General features: G+C 41.3%; 2 long non-coding RNA genes across 2 annotated transcripts; one reads left to right on the plus strand and one right to left on the minus strand.

The window, feature by feature from the left end:
• Window positions 1–1,767: 1,767 nt before the first annotated feature.
• LOC136320519 (uncharacterized) lies at window positions 1,768–11,868 on the minus strand. The gene is made up of 3 exons (XR_010728351.1): window positions 11,688–11,868; window positions 3,121–3,186; window positions 1,768–2,057 (listed from the first exon to the last, which is right to left on the minus strand). It is a non-coding gene; the product is annotated as an uncharacterized lncRNA (long non-coding RNA).
• On the plus strand, window positions 10,169–14,712 carry LOC136320518 (uncharacterized). The gene is made up of 3 exons (XR_010728350.1): window positions 10,169–10,294; window positions 10,618–10,808; window positions 14,221–14,712. It is a non-coding gene; the product is annotated as an uncharacterized lncRNA (long non-coding RNA).
• Window positions 14,713–20,085: the final 5,373 nt, after the last annotated feature.

Raw genomic sequence — 20,085 nt, forward strand, 5'->3', positions numbered from 1 at the left:
GAGAAACATCATTTCTTTGTTGCGGTTCCTTAGTTGTTCATTGATTGATTTTTCATGTATGCCTTGACCAGGGGGCTACAGCAGACCGAGTGACCCCTTGCTCCAGCCAGAGACCTTGAGGTCAAGCTGGTGAGCCTTGCTCAAACCAGATGAGCCCGCGCTCAAGTTAGCGACCTCAGGGTCTCGAACCTGGGTCCTCCACATCCCAGTTTGATGCTCTATCCACTGTGCCACCACCTGGTCAGGCAAGTGTAGAAAAAGATTTCTTAAATAAGAGATTCAAACAATAGTGAAGAAAATGATTAATTTAAATGATATTAAAATTTACAATGTCTGTAATATTGAAGATGGATGTACCCTATAAAGCAGCAATTTGGGCTATCAGTAAATCTAGATAAATACACACAGGCAGGAGGAGAAATATGAAAGGGTTTTGATATTAAAAAGAATTGGGAATAGCTTAGTTGTTCTTCAATAAAAGAATAGAAAAGGAAACCATGGTTTATTCATATAACATAATAGTACTTAGCAGTTAAAATGCATGCACTAGGTTTATATGCAGCAGCATAGATAAATCTCAAAATCATGGTGAGTGAAAAAAAAGTAAGTGCAAAGGGATATGTAGAGAATGATACCTTTTATGAAAAACTTTAAATTTAAGAAATGACATTGAAGATTTTATATAGCTACCTACATATGCAGAAAAGCATCAATATATACATTTGGGGGCTCCAATTGTATCTTTATGCTTTGTTTCTTAAAAAGAATCTGAATTAGGCCCTGCCGGTTAGCTCAGTGGTAAAGCATAGACCCGGCATATGAAAGTCCTGGGTTTGATTCCCAGTCAGGGCACACAGGAGAGGTAACCATCTCCTTTTCCCTCCCCCTCCCCCTTCTGTCTTTCTTTCTTCCTCTCCCACAGCCAGTGACTCAATTGACTGATTCAAGCACATTGGCCCTGGGTGCTGAGGATGGCTCCATCCAGGCTCTGCCTCAGGCTCTAAAAATAGCTCCATTGTGAGCATGGCCCCAGATGACCATAGCATCAGCCCCAGACAGGGGTTGCAGGGTGGATCCCAGCTGGGGAGCATGCAGAAGTCTGTCTCTCTGTCTCTCCTCCTCTCACTTAAAAGAAAAAAGAGAGAATCTGAATTAAATATGGTGAAATATTAACATGTGTTAAATCTGGATAAGAGTATAACATATACTTTTCTTAATTACCTATAATATTTTTCTTATGTTTTAAAAAGTTAAAGGTTTTAGAAATACTAAAGAATAATGGCAAAGCTGTGAGGTCCAGGTCACTATGAAAAATACCATTTGGAGGATGTAGATTACCTTGGAAGTTGGGGTTTGTGAAGTGGCCCATCAGCCTTCATCCAAGGACCATTTCCTTCAGGCTTAGCCCTGGTCCAACTGAGGCTCGAGCCACTTTCCTGCTTTCCCTTGACCTGCTCTCCTAAGTTGCCTTTGGGGACACCCTCTGCTAGCAGAAAATGTGTAGAGATCCTGCTTGAATGTAGTTATTAATCCCAGATACTCACACTCATTCTTATTTTTATTTTCATTCTTAGTCATTTGAAAACCAGAGATGAATGATAATGACTTTTTTAAAGAAGGAGAGGAAGACTAGAAGGTCTTACTCCTTGAAAAGACTTTTTTGTTGTTGTTGTTTTCTAAGTTTTATTTTATTTTATTTTTTACAGAGACAGAGAGAGAGAGAGTCAGGGAGAGGGATAGACAGGGACAGATAGATGAGAAGCATCAATCATTAGTTTTTCGTTGCACATTGCAACACCTTAGTTGTTCACTGATTGCTTTCTCATATGTGCCTTGACCGCGGGCCTTCAGCAAACCGAGTAACCCCTTACTCGAGCCAGCGACCTTGGGTCCAAGCTGGTGAGCTTTTTGCTTAAGCTGGTGACCTCGGGGTCTTGAACCTGGGTCCTCTGTATCCCAATCCAACGCTCTATCCACTGCGCCACCGCCTGGTCAGGCAAGACTTTGTTTTTGAGGCTGTATTAGCTATATTGTGTCAGTAGCTTTTCACATCGAACCTGTAGAGAGAGCAGCTATTTTTATTCCCATGTTACTAGTAAAGAAACTGAGTTTTTTAAAGAGCTAAAAAGAACTTGGCCAGGGCAGCAAAATAATCAGTGAGATGGCTGAACCTAGAACCTCGTCTGAAGTCCCAGCTTAAGTCTCTTTACAATACAGGGTGGGGCAAAAGTAGGTTTAGAGTTGTTTATATGGAAAAATAATACAATTAATAAATAATAATGCAAGAATAAACTTTGTGTTTTTCCTACTCTCAACTGTAAACCTAATTTTGCTCCACCCTGTATAATGAACCAAGTGCGGTGTGTGGTAATATAATACTATACTTATAACAAGAGAAGAGACACAGAAACACACACAGGAGAGAAAGGCATGTGAATTTGGAGGCAGAGGTTGGAGCGATAAAGTTCTAGCCAAGAAACGGCAAGGATTGCTGGGAGCTGCTAGAAGCTAGAAGACAACTGTGAGATCCTTCAGAGCCTCTGGAAGTATCAGTAGAGAATCAGTCAACCCTACTGACACCGTAATTTTGGACTTTGGGCCTTTTAAACTGTGAGAGCATAAATTTATGTTGTTTTAAGCCACGCAGTTTGTAGTAATATGTTATAGCGGCCTTAGGAAACGAATACAATTGCCAGGATTGAGGTAATCCCCATGGAGGTGATGCCTCAGGAGAACTGAAGGGCTAGTATAGGGATAGTGTTGGGAATGAATTCAGCTGCAGCAAATAACAGAAGCTCCATCCAAAGTGCCTTAAACAAATAGAGTTGTATTGACACATAACAAGGAGTTCTGAGATAAGCAGCCCAGGACTTATGTAATTGCTCAGTGCTATAGGGGACCCAGGCCCTTCCCATATATCCACTCTACTGTCTTTAGCTTGTTGGCTTCTTTTGTCTTCATGCTTGTTGCTTCATGGTTACAGGATGGCTGCTGAGCCACTCAGCCACACTTCTGAATTCCAGGCAGCAAGAGGAAAGAGGAGAAAAGGGAGAATTTCCCTCCCCCCCCCAAATTATCAGCTGACTTCTATTAAGATCTGAATAAACAGAACTGGCTTACATTTTATCTGGTCATCTCAGCTGCAAGGAAGGAAAGTAGGTATTTGAATTTTCAGCTTTCCAATATCTATAAGAAAAGAACACAAATAAGAAGATGTTGGCAGTTGGTGTTGAGTTAAGCCATAATACAGTACACCTCAAAATGTCACCATTTTGGATCAAGTTTTAGGTCTGGCAACATATAGCAAGAAAACCAAAAAAAAAAAAAAAAAAGTAGTCTAAACACATAAAAGTCAGGATATAGGCAAGCTAGAGCTGGTATAAAGCCTTCATAATCATCAAGAGAGGTAGATTCCGTTCATCATCCTGTCCCCCCTCCATCCTTAGTGCTAGCTTCTGTCATAATTATAGACTCATAGTCCAAAAGGGCTGCTGAAGTTTCAGACATCGTGGTTTCATTCCAGAAAGCAGGAAAGATGAAGGGGGAAGGCAAAATAGCATACCTTGTTCAATTGTCCTTCTTTTAGGAGTCTTTCTTTTTTTTTTTTTTGTATTTTTCTGAAGCTGGAAACGGGGAGAGACAGTCAGACTCCCGCATGCGTCCGACCGGGATCCACCCGGCACACCCACCAGGGGCTACGCTCTGCCCACCAGGGGTGATGCTCTGCCCCTCCGGGGCGTCGCTCTGCCGCGACCAGAGCCACTGTAGCGCCTGGGGCAGAGGCCAAGGAGCCATCCCCAGCACCTGGGCCATCTTTGCTTCAATGGAGCCTTGGCTGCGGGAGGGGAAGAGAGAGACAGAGAGGAAGGAGAGGGGAGGGGTGGAGAAGCAAATGGGCGCTTCTCCTGTGTGCCCTGGCCGGGAATCGAACCTGGGTCCCCCACATGCCAGGCCGACGCTCTACCGCTGAGCCAACCGGCCAGGGCCTTGAGGAGTCTTTCAATCAATATTTTCCATTATATCTCATTGACCAGTATTAGATGAAAAGGGGAAAATATTGCTTTTACTGAATAAAAACAAGGCTGTTTCAGTAGGGAAGAAGAAGATGGATATTGGGTAGGCTTCTGACTCATAGGGCAAATAAGTTTCATCTCAAGTGGCAATTTTGGCTTATTTGTAGTGATTTCCTAGAGCATTATGTTAAAAAAGATTCTGAGGCAGTGCTCTGGGCTCAGTGGTTTGAGTGCAAATGATCGATCATGGGTCTTGATCATGGTCACGAGAGTGGGGTGTAATTATATTTGTACAAGTGCCTTGAATTTGCTATTCCTTTTTGTGTGTGTGACAGAGAGAGAGACAGAGAGAGGGAGAGCTAGGGACAGACAGACAGGAAGGGAGAGAGATGAGAAGTGTAAGTTCTTTTTGCGGCACCTTCGTTGTTCATTGATTGCTTTCTCATATGTGCCTTGACTGGGAAGCTACAGCAGACCGAGTGATCCCTTACTCGAGCTAGAGACCTTGGGCTCAAGCTGGTGAGCTTTGCTCAAATCAGATGAGCCCATGCTCAAGCCAGCAACCTTAGGGTTTCAAACCTGGGTCCTCCACGTCCCAGTTTATCGCTCTATCTACTGTGCCACCGCCTGATCAGGTGAATTTGCTATTCTTGGATAAGATATTTTAGCTAGTGAACATGGAGATTTAAGAAACAAAACAAAACAAAACAAAACAACATGCCCTTATATCCTTTTTTTCCCCTTTATAGTGCCTGTGCATAGTGTCTGGTGCCTTATGGTTACTGTGCAACAACTCGTTGAATGGGTTCCTCTTCCCTTGGAAAGAATGGGAGAAACTCATTTGATGGTGACAGGGGTGACTGTGGGAAATGTACTTGTTTGCTAGGGCTGCCATAACAAAGTACCATGGTCTGAGTTGCTTAGTAGAAGAAATTTATTGGGGGGCTAGAAGTCCAAGATCAAGGAGTCAGCAGGGCAGGTTTACTACTGAGGGCTTGTGAAGGAAGGATCTAGTTCAGGGCCCTTTCCATGGCTTGTAGATAGACCATCTTTTCTTGCATCTTCACGTGGCCTTCCCTTGGTGCCTGTGTCCAAATCATCCTCTTCTTATAAAGACACTAGTCGTATTGGACTAAGGCTCATCCTAGTGATTCCATTTTAACTTAATTACCTATTCAGAGTGCCTCTCTCTAAATACAAACACATTCTGAGGTACTGGGGGTTAGAACTTCAACATATAAATTCTAGAGGGGAGGAAATAAAGGGTTGTTCAAGAAGATGGTTTTCCTCTCTAACTGAAACCTGTTCTGTCTGACCCTTTGCACTGCAAAATACAGATGTCTGCCTGTGTGAGTGCAGGGAATGTGATAGGTACCAATGCAGGAAGGTGGTACTCAATGCATGATGATTTTAAGGTGGCTGAGACTGTGACTGCAGCTATTCTATCTCCCTTCATTATTAGTATTTATTTATTTACTTATTTTTAAAAATATAAAAAAACCTTGTCCTCCTAATCATGGGACTATCACAAGCACATGACTCAGGCTTAGTCAGTTACAATATACCATTCTCCTGCCCTCAGCAACTGAGCCATGTAGTCATGCAGCTCAAGCTGAGAGCCCTTCCCTGGAAATTTTCAATGATGTTTGGAAGAGAGAAGTCCTCCTTCCTTTAGGGTCATTAAGCTAGTAGCTCATAAGCCCAGAACAGCCTGTGCCATGTCCCTTGCCATATGGATAAATTCTACTGGCAATAAAAATGAATGAAGCCAAAATGCAGACAGGAGCAGAGACAGATTGAAGAGGCAGAGTCTCCTGAGCATTTGAGTTCGTGAATGTAGGTATTCCTAAGACCAGCTCCATCTTCACTCTTTCCACGACTATAGAAGCAAATGTGTCTCCTAGCTTAGGGTAGTGGAGCTGGGCTTTCATTACTGGCAATCAAAAGAATCCAGATAATTCCCCAATAGATGCAATACAAACACTTTCAGTGAACTTTCTATCTAATCAATGGGATAACTAATCACAGAGCAAAGACAAATATTTCTAAGTTTGTTTCTTGGGACCCTTTTCAATTTATAGTTTTCCAATTTTTTTTTAATTTAAAAAATTATCAGATTTATTGAGGTGACATGGGTCAATAAAATTATATAGGTTTCAAGTATATAATTCTTTACTATATCATCTGTGTATTGTATTGTGTGTTCACCACCCCAAGTCAAGTCTCCTTCCATCACCATTTATCTCCCCTTTATCCTCTTCCACCTCCCCTTACCCCTCTTTCCCTCTGGTAATCACCATGCTGTTGTCTGTGTCTATGAGGTATTTTATTTTCTTTTTGCTTAATCCCTTCACCTTTTACATCCAATCCTCACAACCTCCTCCCCTCTGACAGCTATCAATCTGTTCTCTGCATCTAGCAGTCCGTTTCTATATCATTTATTTTGTTCATTAGATTCCATATATATATATATGCAAAATCAAGCAGTACTTGTCTTTCTCTGACTGACTATTTCACTTAGTGTAATAATCTCCAAGTCCATCCATGCTGTCGTAAAGGTAAAATTTCCATCTTTTTTACAGCAAAGTAGTATTTTATTGTGTAAATGTACCATAGTCTTTTTACCCACTCATCTACTGATGGGCATTTAAGCTGCATCCAAAACTTGGCTATTGTAAATAATGCTGCAATGAACACAGAGGTGCATGTATTCTTTTGAATCAGTGTTTCAAGTTTCTTTGGATATATTCTCAAGAGTGTAATTGCTGGATCATAAGACAGTTTCATTTATAATTTTTTGAGGAAACTCCATACTGTTTTCCATAGTGGCTGAACCAATCTGCATTCCCACCAACAGGGCATGAGGGTTCCCTTTTCTGCACACCCTTGCCACACTTGTTGTTCATTGATTTATTGATGAGAGCCATTCTGACAGGTGTGAGGTGATATGCAACTGTGGTTTTAATTTGCATTTCTCTAATAATTAGTGACATTGAGCATCTTTTCACACATCTGCTGGCTATCTACAGTGTGTCCATAAAGTCATGGTGCACTTTTGACTGGTCACAGGAAAGCAACAAAAGATGATAGAAATGTGAAATCTGCACCAAATAAAAGGAAAACCCTCCCAGTTTCTGTAGGATGATGTGGCAGCATGTGCGCATGCACAGATGATGACGTAACACCATGTATACAGTGGAGCAGCCCTCGGCCATGCCAGCCGAGATGTGGATGGTACAGAGGGGAAGTTCAGTGTGTTCTGTGGCTCGCTAAATTCGAATCCGTGACCAAAGTGCAACGTGAATATCAGTGCGTTTATAACAAAGCGCCACCACATAGGAATAACATTACTTGGTGGGATAAGCAGTTGAAGGAAACTGGCAGTTTGGTGGAGAAACCCTGTTCTGGTAGGCCATCAGTTAGTGACGAGTCTGTAGAGCAGGGGTCCCCAAACTACTACGGCCTGCCGGCAGCATGCGGCCCCCTGAGGCCATTTATCTGGCCCCCACCGCACTTCCGGAAGGGGCACCTCTTTCATTGGTGGTCAGTAAGAGGAGCACAGGATGCGGATGCAAAGCGTGGCATTGCTCACATACAGTACTGCTTCTGTTTTGTTCTTTTACTTTAAAATAAGATATGTGCAGTGTGCATAGGGATTTGTTCATAGTTTTTTTTATAGTCTGGCCCTCCAACGGTCTGAGGGACAGTGAACTGGACCTCTGTGTAAAAAGTTTGGGGACCCCTGCTGTAGAGGCTATATGGGATAGCTACCTAAGGAGCCCTAAAAAATCTGTGCACGAGCCCACATCGAACTGCACTGAATAGGTATGAAACTGGGAGAGCTTTCCTTTTATTTGGTGCAGATTTCACATTTCTATCATCTTTCGTTGCTTTTCTGTGACCGGTCAAAAGTGCACCATGACTTTACGGACATACTGTATATGGCCTCTTTGCCAGAAGTATCTATTCAGGTCTTTTGCCCATTTTTTAAATGAATTGTTTCTTACTTTTTAAATTTCCTTTTGGTACTGAGTTGTATTAGTTTTATCATTAGTGAATGTGTTCTCCCATTAACTGTGTAATGTTTTCATTTTGTTGATGGTTTCCTTTGCTGTGCAAAACCTTTTTAGTTTGATAGTCACATTTGTTTATTTTTTCTTTTGTTTCCTTTGACTGAGGAGATATATCAGAAAAAAATATTTCTACGAGAGCTATTCAAAATTTTACTGCCTATGTTTACTGCCTTCTACAATTTTTATCATTTGCAGTCTTACATTTAAGTTTTTAATCCATTTTGAGTTTAATTCTTATTATGATGTAAGAAGGTGGTCTAGTTTCTTCCTTTCTTGTTTTTTTTGCATGTATCTGTCAATTATTCCAACACTATTTATTGGATAGATTGTCCTTACCCCATTGTATGTTCTTGCCTCCTTTGTCAAATATTAATTGACATACAGGTGTGGGTTTATTTCTGGGCTCTCAATTCTGTTCCATTGATCTGTATGTCTGTTTTTATGCCAGTTAGGATTCCCCAATTTTTAGCAAACCTGTTTAGAGCAGTAGCTAGTCTACAATTAATGGCTGTTGGTTCTTAGGAGAAGATATCATACCTTTCACTGAGAAGATTTTTAAGGAGCAGGAAATGGGATAGCATCAATATTAATTCATACTGGAAAATTTTTAGGTGAGTGCCATTTAAATATTTCTCTTTAAAGTAACCTATTAGCTTTGAACCTTTAAAAAATTATTATTCTTTGGCATTCCTTTGATGGGCTTCTAACATTGTCCAACTCATGACTTCCCTTTCTGCTTTCAACTGTATGATATTTAAGACACTAAAAAGCATTTACATTTTTAGATATGATGACTAAATTACATTTTAAGTGAAATATCCCATCTAAATTAGCACACTTATCTCTGCTAATTTATAGGAACATTTATAGGAAAACTTCATATTGTGACAAAATATGCAAATTCAATTCTGGTGAGGGAGTGACATTAATATAAATAATAGCAGAGAACAGTGATCTGACAGTCTATTTTCTCACAGGAGGTATGTAGAAACACTTGCCATTGAGGTTTTGTTTGCCCTTTAAAGTTAATGAATTGCATGACCTAATAATAATGAATTGTACTTAGTTTCTGTCATAAAGCCTCTTAAAGCATTTCACAATCAATTAGCAGCTCAAGGATGTTATATTATTAGACATTTTGCAATATGAATGTATTCAGAGTTAATATAGAGTTGACTTTACTCCCAAGCAGCTCAGTGTGGGGCGGGGTTGCAAGCCCAACAGGCAGCCTTTGAAGTTGTAAGGAAAGCTTTCAATGTCTCACCAGCTTACTGGCAAGGTTTTCTTGCCCTCTTGCTTTTATTTTTCACATATTGCTTATCTCATTACTTAGGCATTGCTCATTAAATCCGGTGCTGGAGCTGAGGTCTGGTGTTCCTACTTCTCCAAGTTGCATGGCTACATTACTGCTTCTGATTAGATAAGCTAAATGTGTGTACCCAACCGAAGCAAAGTCCAATACTGCATAATTACCTAGTATATTTGGATGGCACAAGCCAGCAAGCTGGGTGATTTAGGTCAGAATGGATTTTAGGGTAAGGTCATGCTAGAAATCGTTCAAGACTTATGAGCCAAATCTAAACGTTCAAATGCCACTAACCTTGAAAAGCTGTTGAAGCCTTATACAATTAACAATTTGCTCATAACAACGGTTGACCTGAAAGATGATAAAATGATATGGAACAGTTTTTCTAAAACCTTGAGATGTTGATATTCTCCAGATTTTCTGATTGTACATATACATGGTATGTTTGTTTGAATCAAATGCTCTTGCCTTCAAGTGACAGAAAGGTCATGTTTTAGCAATCAGTAACAGTGTATAGGCTGAATACCTCCCCACTATATATACCTCCCCAAACCCACATTCTTATATTTTACCTTATATGGAAAAAAAACCCCAAAACAAAAAACTTTGTACATATGATTAAGTTAAGGTTCTTGAGATGATAAGACTCTTCTGGATTATCTGGGTGGGGAGTAAAAGCAATTTGCATCCTTATAAGAGGGAGGCAGAGGGAGAATTGACACAAATAAGAAGAGAAGATAAAACAGCCAGGTAGCCAGAGATTATAGTAACGCAGCCACAAGCCAAGGATTGCCAGCAGCCACCTGATGCTGGAGAGGCAAGAAATAGACCCAACCCTGACAGCCCTGGAGGGAGCATGGCCCTGCCAACACCTCGATTTTGGACTTCTTGACTCCAGAACTGTAAGAGAATGAATTTCTGATGCTTTAAGCTACCAATTTGTGGTAACCTGGCACAGCGGACCCAGGAAACAAAAACAAACAGTGAGATAAATTGATGTAAAAGTAGAGGTGGATTTGATGGCAGGCACATGGGGCACAAGCCCTGGGCCCCAACTTCTGAAGGGCCCCACAAAATCCCAACTTTACACTTTTTTCTAATGACACCAAGTTTAGTTTCATATGTGCAATTTTAACGTGAACAGTACATAATATTTTTTATTTATTTAAAAATATGGTTAGCATGTATTTTTATTTTCCCTGTCTCTCTCTCTCTTTTTTTAAAGGTCCCAACATTTTCTTCTGTGCCCGGGGCCTCAACTGACCTTAATCTGCCTCTCTGTAAGAGACAGCTGTGCCGGATCTGCTTCAAGTTAGGAAGTCTCAAGAATGCACCTATGGTCCATAACTGTGCTCCAAAAGACAGCCCGAGATTGATTGTTTGGGTCCAATAATGTTAATTGCTAAAGAAATTAAGGTGAGTTTGAGACTTATGATAGAAGTTTTGGGACTTTTCCAAACTTGGAATATAGCCCACACTGTAGCCGATGCAATCTCTCCAGTTTGCTGGAGTGTGTGTGTGTGTGTGTGTGTGTGTGTGAAAATGTTATTGCTAATGGTTTGTGGAGCCATGTATTTGATTTGGCTTTCCTTTAGCTCTGCTTTTTGCCTTTATCTAATGGACCTTCATTCTGAGTTATTTTCTGTTTCACTTAACTGGTTTTTTGTTTGTTTGTTTTTTGCTACTTTCTTAGAGTTTTTAATCTGGTAGAGAACTAGCCAAAAAAATACTAAGCATCATAAATTAGTAAATCATATAATATGCTAAAGAATAATGAATGCTTAGAAGAAAAGGGAAAAAGTATAGCTGAGGAATTGATATTAAACAAGACAAAGGGGCTTTCTAGTCATCCTTGATTATAAACTATTTCAGAACTTAGTCGCTGAAACTGATTTATTATTATTTTCTATAGTACTTTATAGTAGTACTTCTATAGTGCTTTAATGGGGCCAGCTAGTTGGTTCTTGCTTGGGTTTCTCACGTGCTTGCAGAAAGATGTGAGCCAGGGTTTTTGTCTGGGCTGAAGGTCCAGGCTAGCTCCCTCTCATGGCCAGCAGCTGAAGCTCAGCTATAATTATTATTATTATTATTTTAAAAGATTTTATTTATTCATTTCAGAGACAAGATTGAGAAAGAGAGAGAAGGGAGGAAGGGAGCAGGAAGCATCAACTCCCATATGTGCCTTGATCAGGCAAGCCTGGGGTTTCGAACAGGTGACCTCAGCATTCCAGGTCAAAGCTTTATCCACTGTACCGCCACAGGCCAGACTTCAACTGAAATTATTGACAAAAGTACCTATGGGTGGCCTCTCCATGTTACTTTTCTTCTCCTTCTCCTTCTCCTCCTCCTCCTCTGGAGGTTGTTGGCTTCTTCTTCTTCTTCTTCTTCTTCTTCTTCTTCTTCTTCTTCTTCTTCTTCTTCTTCTTCTTCTTCTTCAAGACCCTTTAACATTTCATGATATACAGGTTTGGTAGTGATCAACTCCTTCAGCTTTTTAAAATATGGAAAGCTTTTTATCTGTCTTTTGATTCTAAAAGATAGCTTTGCTGGGTAGAGTAATCTTGGTTGTAGGTCCTTGCTTTTCATCACTTTTAATATTTCTTGCCAGTCCCTCTGGCTTGCAAAGTTTCTGTTGAGAAATCAGGTGACAGTCTTATGGGAGCTCCCTTGTAGATAATTAACTGCTGTACTCTAGTTGCTTTCAGAATTCTTTCTTGGTCTTTAACCTTTGTATTTTTAATTATGATGTGTCTTGGTGTGGGCCTCCTTGGGTTCATCTTGTGTGGGACTCTCTGTACTTCCTGGACTATTTCTTTTACCAGATTAGGGAAGTTTTTCATCATTATTTTTTCACATAGACACCCCCGTGATGCAAATGTTGGTGTGCTTGATGTTGTTCCAGAGGCTCCTTATACTATCTTCACTTTTGTTGAGTCCATTTTTTTTTTCCTGTTCTGAATGGGCATTTTTTGCTTCCTTATCTTTCAAATCTCTGATTTGATCCTGTACTTCACCTACTCCACTATTGACTCCCTGTAATGTATTCCACATTTCAGTTCATGTATTTTTCATTATTGACTGGTTCTTTTTATGTCTTCTAGTTTAATTTTTATGTTTTCTGTCACTTTGTTGAGGTCCTCACTAAGTTCTTCCCCTCATTTATTCTTCCCCTAAGTTCATTGGGCATCCTTATAACCAATGTTTTGAATTCTGCGTCTTGTAGGTTGGTTATCTCCATTTAGTTTAGTTTTTTTTTTACTGAAGTTTAATTCTATTATTTTATTTGAGATGTTTTTATTATCTCCTCATTTTGGCAGACTCCCTATATTTGTTTCATTATATATTTGGTAGAACTGCTGTCTCCTGGGCTTGGTAGAGTGGACTTATTTATTAGGTGTTCTATATGGTTCAGTGATACAGCCTCTCCATTCACCCTAGCTGGCCACTTCAGGTGTGCCCTACATGTGGGGCGTGTACACCTTCCTGTTGTAGTTGAACCTTGATTACTGTTGGCACATCTGTGGGAGACCAATGGGCTACAAAAACTGGCTACAACCACTGTGGAGGATCAGCTGATCAGCTCACAGAGCAGGACTTACTTTGGTGGGGCCCTGGTGCCCACTGAGTTCTTCCCTTCAGTGTGTCACTTATGGAGGTGGTTGAGTGGTGATGCTTTGATGTCATCTGAAGCTGTTCACCAGGTGCACTGGCTCTGGGGCTTCGTAGGAAGTACAGGCCAAGGTCAGCCACTATCTGTATTCTGCCCTGGATTCCCCCAGTATGAGTTAAAAAGTGATGTGCATCTAGATGGCTGTTAACTTTTGCTGGACTTGGCAGTGCTCAGGAGTGGCCAAGCTGTGAACCAAGGCTGGCTGTCACCAATGCCAGGCCTGCAGCCACTTAGTGAGCAGTACAGGGCATGCTGAGGCCAGATACTGCTTTGTTTGAGAGATTTTAGGATAGTCTAGAGATAAGCCAGGACAGACTATTCATATGGAAAAGTCACTGGAAACAGCTTGGGTGGGCTGGAAAGTTGGTGGGGTAAGGTCTTAGGGAATAACCAGGGTTGGGGAACAGTGATAGCCAGGTTGTTAGAAACTCGGAGACTGAGATATGGCACCCGCCTGCTGGCTCTGTGGGGCGAGGGTTCAACAAAGGAACAGTGGTCTCTGCCAGCACTTCTGTCTGGGAGAAAGACACCCCTTCTGCTCTCTGTCTGATGCCAGACAATCTGGTTCCTCTCCATATGCCCTGGCACCTTTCAAGCTGCTGCCCAAGTGCAGGAGCTCAGAGCGAGTGAGTCCATGTGTGGGCCTTTTAAGATGAACTGTCTGGGACTCCAGTAGCCCCTCTGTCTCCCTTGGTCACAGTTCCTGCTGGTTTTTATAGCAGGAAATTATAGGGACTTTTCTGACTGGCACTGGAACCCTAGGCTGGGGTGCCTGGCATGGGGCTGGAAGTTTTTACTGTTCATGCACCTGAGATATCTCTCCTCATTTTAAACTGCCACACATGGGTATGGAACCAGCCTGTTCTACATCTCCACCCCTCCTACCAGTCTCACTGTGGCTTCTTTATACTCTTAGTTGTAAGACTTCTGTTCATCTAGATTTCAGGCAGTTCTGAGTGATGGCTGTTCTGTAGTTGAGTTGTAATTTTGATATGGTTGGGGGAGAATGTGAGTACCATATTTACCTATCCCATCATCTTGACTGGAAGCCTCACTTAACTCTCCTTTTGGTAGGAGACTGCTTATGGGCTGACTCCTTAAATCATGCAACTTGATTATGAAAAATTATGAAACCCAGCATCTTTCTGGTCTTTTCAGGTAAAAATCAAAGTCCGGTGTGCTGGGGACTTTGCCTTGTGGAAGTGGACATACTCCTCCCATTGGGCTGGGAAGTGTCAGTGCCAGTGGGGCAGCTGGAAGAGTGACCTGAAGCTCCATGGAGACAAAGTCCTTGGCTGTCCCTAGGCTGTTCAAACTGAGCTCCGAAATAACATATCTACTGCACAAGAGTCTATCTTCTGACAAGAAACCCCCAGGGAAGCTCTGGGTGTGCTGCTCGCTGTTAGGGGCTGGAGGAAATTCAGCCGAACAGAGCAGAGTGGTTCTGAGGACAAAATGGCTCAATCAAATGAAGAGTGATTGCAGAGCTGACATCAGCCTGACAGGAACAACCAGGTTCTTATTATTCTCTGTTTTTGAACCTCAATAGGAGAATTTGTCTACCTTTGATACTGGAAGACAATGCTTCATGTTTAAAGATTAAAGCAGCTTTCTGGCTTATTAGAAAGAAATCACATGGGAATGGGTTTCACAGCCAGAAGCTGGGCTCCCCGGAAAGAATGTCACTCTGCAGCAAGATTATCTCCCTTTTTCATGAATATCAAAAAGGCCCATGATTAATTCTCTCCGTTAGGAGCCCCATCTCCCACGACTGTTAAGTTTAGCACTGAAACAATAGAGTCTGATTACCATCATGTCTCGTGCAGTTTAGACTTGAAGTGCAAAATGTGAATTTTTTTTTCTTTCACATCTTGTCACTCCAGACGAGGTTATACTTTGGAAGTGGAATCAGAAACAAAGCAACGGTAATTAGATTGGTGTCTTCCCTGGGACTAAAGTAGCCCCCAGTGCCAATATTTTGATCGAAAGTATGTAATTAAAAGTTGCTTTAAGTGGTTACTAAATATAACCAGTTATGAAAAATTGACAAAGAAGGATAATTTTAATATAGAAAATTTAAAAAAGTTAGACACATTTAGAATATGTGTTTAAAAGGCCTGATTAAACCTTTAAAATGAAGTCCCTTGGGTGCACGGAAAGGGTTATACTCCACAGTGTTTGCTTTCTTGTTTACATAAAGCAACAATTCAGTGTACACTGTATTAGCAAGACATGACCAGTTAATGCATATAAATTTTTAGGGAAAAAGAGAAGTTTTGCAACTATAGAAGGATGGTATTTTAGATGTTAAATTCCAATATGCTTGAATTTATCCCTTTTGCTAGTGTATTTATTTATTTAAAGATTTTATTTATTTTATTTTAGAGAGAAAAAAAGAGAGGTAGAGAAACGATGGTGGTGAGGAGATGGGACGGGAAGCATCAGCTTGTTTCCTGTATGTGCCTTGACTGGGCAAACCCAGGATCTAGAACCTGCAACCTCAGCATTCCTGGTTGACGCTTTATCCACTGCACCACCACAGATAGCTATTGTATTTATTTAGTGTAATTGAAATAACGAAACATTTTAATGATTAGTTTTATTGTACACAAGATATTTATTGGTCAGTTTGAGTATAATGTTTTGGTGGGGAGGAGGAAGCGCCTAAGAGAGGGGAAAGGTGACAGCACAAAATGTTTCCTTTTGCTCCCTAAGTGACATTTAGGTAAAGGCTCATTTATTTGCAAAACCGTTTGAGTTGCATTATAAGTAGGGAGCTACCAAAATGCAGAAAAAAGGCTTGTCTAAAAGATTGAAAAAAAAAAGTAAGTTGATTTAATAGAGGTATTCGTGAGTTTAAAATAGTTTACACAATTTGTTAATGTGAGTTTTATTTGTTGTAACTGGACACACTACCTTTGATGGTCAAGCCCAAGGCCGCCTGGTTGTCCACATCCAAGCCCCCCACTGGAAAAAGCTCTGAGAAAACCAGAGAGCACGGATGCCAGTCTAGCAGGTCCTCTCGGCTCCCCTTGGGTGACGGTTGTCTCCTCACAACTGCACTTACCGTGCAGCAGGCCCTGCTAGTAATCCATGAAACCAGCCCTGAGCCTTCTTCTTTGCTTCTGTTAGAACTTAGAGAAGATATGGAACTTACCTGAAAACAAATAAACAGGCATAGAAACTTGTGATTGACATTCATTTTCCCTAAAGAGAGAAACAGCAGGGCCCTTTAAAATGTCAGGTTGAGAGTATTTAACAAGTCTGAACAACCAAAGATAAAACGTTGCTAAATGAATTCACAGCCAGCCCCTCAGATTGGTATCTTCTATTGTAAAATGCTTTGTGACCGTGGAAGATGTGGACAAGACCTTTATTCCCATTGGAGCAATGTGGGCTTTTTGTTTGGACTGACTCCATCCTGACTCTTAGCTCAACTGTGGTGACGATTCAGATTACTGTCCACAGGGTACTTGCTGTCTTTTTTGGCATTAGCAGTAAACTCTGTTTCAAGAAGCCCTATCACTCATGGGGGATAAATGTGTAAAACATAATACCTATCTCAAGGAACACTGAGTCTGCTTGGGAAGATTAGACACACACAGTGCTTATTGTCCACTAAAAGAAAGAAGGGAGGGGGGGAGGGATGGAGGGAAGGAGGGAGGAAGGGAGAAAGGGAGGAAGGGAAAAGGGCAGACTAATTTTGAAACAAAACCCATTGCTCTCCATGAGATCTCTATTCATTATTTTGAAGTTGAATTTCTTAAGATTAATTTATTGGAGGTTCAATGCTCAATTATTTTAAAATTAATAACTTAGTGCCTGACCAATGGTGGCACATTGGATAGAGCATCATTCTGGGACATTGAAGTCCCAGGTTTGAAAACCCAAAGTTGTCAGCTTGAGCTCAAGCTCACGTGGTTAGAGCACACGCTTGCCAGCCTGAGTATGGGATCATCGCCATGACCCCATTGGTCACTGGCTTGAAGCCCAAAGTTGCTGGCTTGAGCCTAAGGTCATTGGCTAGCTTGAGTGCTTCCCCACCTTGTTGAGGCACGTATGAGAAGCAATCAATGAACAACCGAAGTGTCACAACTACGAGTTGATGCTTCTCTTCTCTCTCCCTTCCTGTCTCTAACAAACACAAAAACAAAAACCAACCCCCCAAAACAAACAAATAAAAAAAGACCCGGCCCTGGCCGGTTGGCTTAGTGGTAGAGAGTCGGCCTGGCGTGCGGAAGTCCCAGGTTCGATTCCCGGCCAGGGCACACAGGAGAAGCACCCATCTGCTTCTCCACCCCTCCCCCTCTCCTTCCTCTCTGTCTCTCTCTTCCCCTCCCACAGCCAAGGCTCCATTGGAGCAAAGATGGCCCGGGCCCTGGGGATGGCTCCATTAGAGTAGCTCTGGTCTCAATAGAGCAACGCCCCAGATGGGCAGAGCATCGCCCCCTGGTGAGCGTGCCGGGTGGATCCCGGTCGGGCGCATGCAGGAGTCTGTCTGACTACCTCCCCGTTTTCAGCTTCAGAAAAAAAAAATACAAAAAAAAAGACCCAATTTAGCATTTTAAGAAACCATTTAAAACAGTATGTAATAATAATGAGGGTTCGGAACCTCACACTGTCAATATCTTCATACTTATTTTGCTTCTAAAAAAACTCAGCTTTTGTTATAAGCAAAAAAAAAAAAATCTTTCCCTCAAAAAGCTATACTTTTAACCATGTTCTCATCTGTATTGTTTGTAATAGCAGTGTGAAGTAACATTCTTGCAGTATCCATGAACATTTGAGGTTTTCTTCTTCTTCTTCTTTTCTTTTTTAACAGAGACAGAGAGAGAGAGTTAGAGAGAGGGACAGACAGGGACAGACAGACAGGAATGAAGAGAGATGAGAAGCATCAATCATCAGTTTTTCGTTGTGACACTTTAGTTGTTCATTGATTGCTTTCTCTCTCTCTCTCTTTTTTTTTTTTTTTACAGAAACAGAGAGAGAGTCAGAGAGAGGGATAGATAGGGACAGACAGACAGGAACGGAGAGAGATGAGAAGCATCAATCATCAGTTTTTCATTGCAATGCCTTAGTTGCTCATTGATTGCTTTCTCATATGTGCCTTGACTGTGGGCCTTCAGCAGACTGAGTAACCCCTTGCTCAAGCCAGCGACCTTGGGTCCAAGCTTTGCTCAAACCAGATGAGCCCATGCTCAAGCTGGCGACCTTGGGGTCTCGAACCTGGGTCCTCCACATCCCAGTCCGACGTTCTATCCACTGTCACCGCCTGGTCAGGTGATTGTTTTCTCATATGTGCCTTGACTGTGGGCCTTCAGCAGACCAAGTGACCCCTTGCTCTAGCCAGTGATCTTGGGTCCAAGCTGGTGAGCTTTGCTCAAACCAGATGAACCCGTGCTCAAGCTGGTGACCTCGGGGTCTCAAACCTGGGTCCTCCACATCCCAGTCTGACGCTCTATCCACTGTGCCACCGCCTGGTCAGGCCATTAGAGTTTCTGAGAAGAGAAATGGAAAAGACCACTTCTCTATAGACCCTGGAGGAGGAGGCAACAGCTCAGTAGAGATTGCATTTAGTTACACGGTAACACAAATGGAGACTTCTTGCAGTAGTGCCTTGTCTGTAGTTTCACTCTCGGCAGTTTCAGTTACCTGCTGTCCAAAAATATTAAATGAAAAATTGCAGAAATAAACAATTTGTAAGTTTTAAATTGTGTGCCATTCTGAGTAGCGTTATGAAATCTTGTGTGTCTTGCTCCATCTGGCTGAAGACATGAATCAGCCATTGTCCAGCATCTCCATGCTGTACACGATCCCTATCATCTTTGTTATCAGATGCCCTGTTGCAGTATCACAGTGTTTGTGTTTAAGTCACCCTTATTTTACCTAATGGTGAATGGCCCCAAAGCACAAGAGTAGTGGTGCTGGCAATTTGGATATGCCAAAGAGAAGCTCTAAAGTGCTTCCTTTAAGTGAAAAGGTATGTATGTTTTGGAAAAAACATAGTACATAGAGGGTTTGGTACTATCCGAGGTTTCAGGCATCCATTGGTGTTCTTGGAACCTATCCCTTGGGCAGAAGCCGGGACTACTTACTGTCCATTCACTGTTTTCTCCTTTAGCAGTTCTCCAACTCTGTTGAATGAGAAAGGTGCGGAACTCCCAGCAGATCCAGCAGAAAAGGAGGATAGCTACAGATGTACTTAAAAGCATTTGATTAAAATGCAATTCCTTAATTTTTTTTTTAAAAAAAGGTTTCAAATTTACAGAAAAAGGGCAAGAGCGGTAGTACAAAGGCCTCCCATATAGCTTTTACTCCATTCCCTAATCCCTAATTCCCTAATGTAGTATTAACGTTTTACCACAATTGCCTTGTCATTCTCTCTTTTTCCATATATATTCATACATACAGAATTTTTTTTTGAAACTTTAAGAATAAGTAGCAGATCTGAAGCCTCATCAGTCCCTAATACTTCAGTGCAATATCCTAAAAGGAAAAACATTGTCCTATATAACCAGAGTATGGCCATCAAAATTAGGAAATGAAGACTGATAAAATACTAACATCTAGTCCTGAAAACCCATTCAGATTTCTCTGATAGTCCTAATTATGTTCGTTATAATTCTAGAATCAAACCCAGGATGACATGTTGCATTTAGTTCTTGTGTCTCTTTAGTTTCCTTCAATCAGGAACAGTTCCAGTAGTGTGCTATTAAACTGGCTCACTAGGAGGGGAAGAAAAGCCCTAATTTGTAGTAGTTGCCAATTTTTATGGTGTAAATATTTTCATTCTGGCCAATTTTATTGTACCAACTTGATATCACTATCACTGAACTGCAGAGTTAAGAAGAGATGCATATAATTGATTTACATGAGTAAGTGAGCCAATACCAGCTACCACTGACTACCTCTGTCTATTCTTGCATTTCATAATCACAATATAATTAAAATTTTTTATTGATTGATTTTAGAGAGAGGGAGAGAGAGACATTGATTTGTTTTTCCACTTATTTATACATTCAT

Source organism: Saccopteryx bilineata, chromosome 1, assembly GCF_036850765.1.
Source record: "Saccopteryx bilineata isolate mSacBil1 chromosome 1, mSacBil1_pri_phased_curated, whole genome shotgun sequence".
In the NCBI taxonomy this organism is placed as follows: domain Eukaryota; kingdom Metazoa; phylum Chordata; class Mammalia; order Chiroptera; family Emballonuridae; genus Saccopteryx; species Saccopteryx bilineata.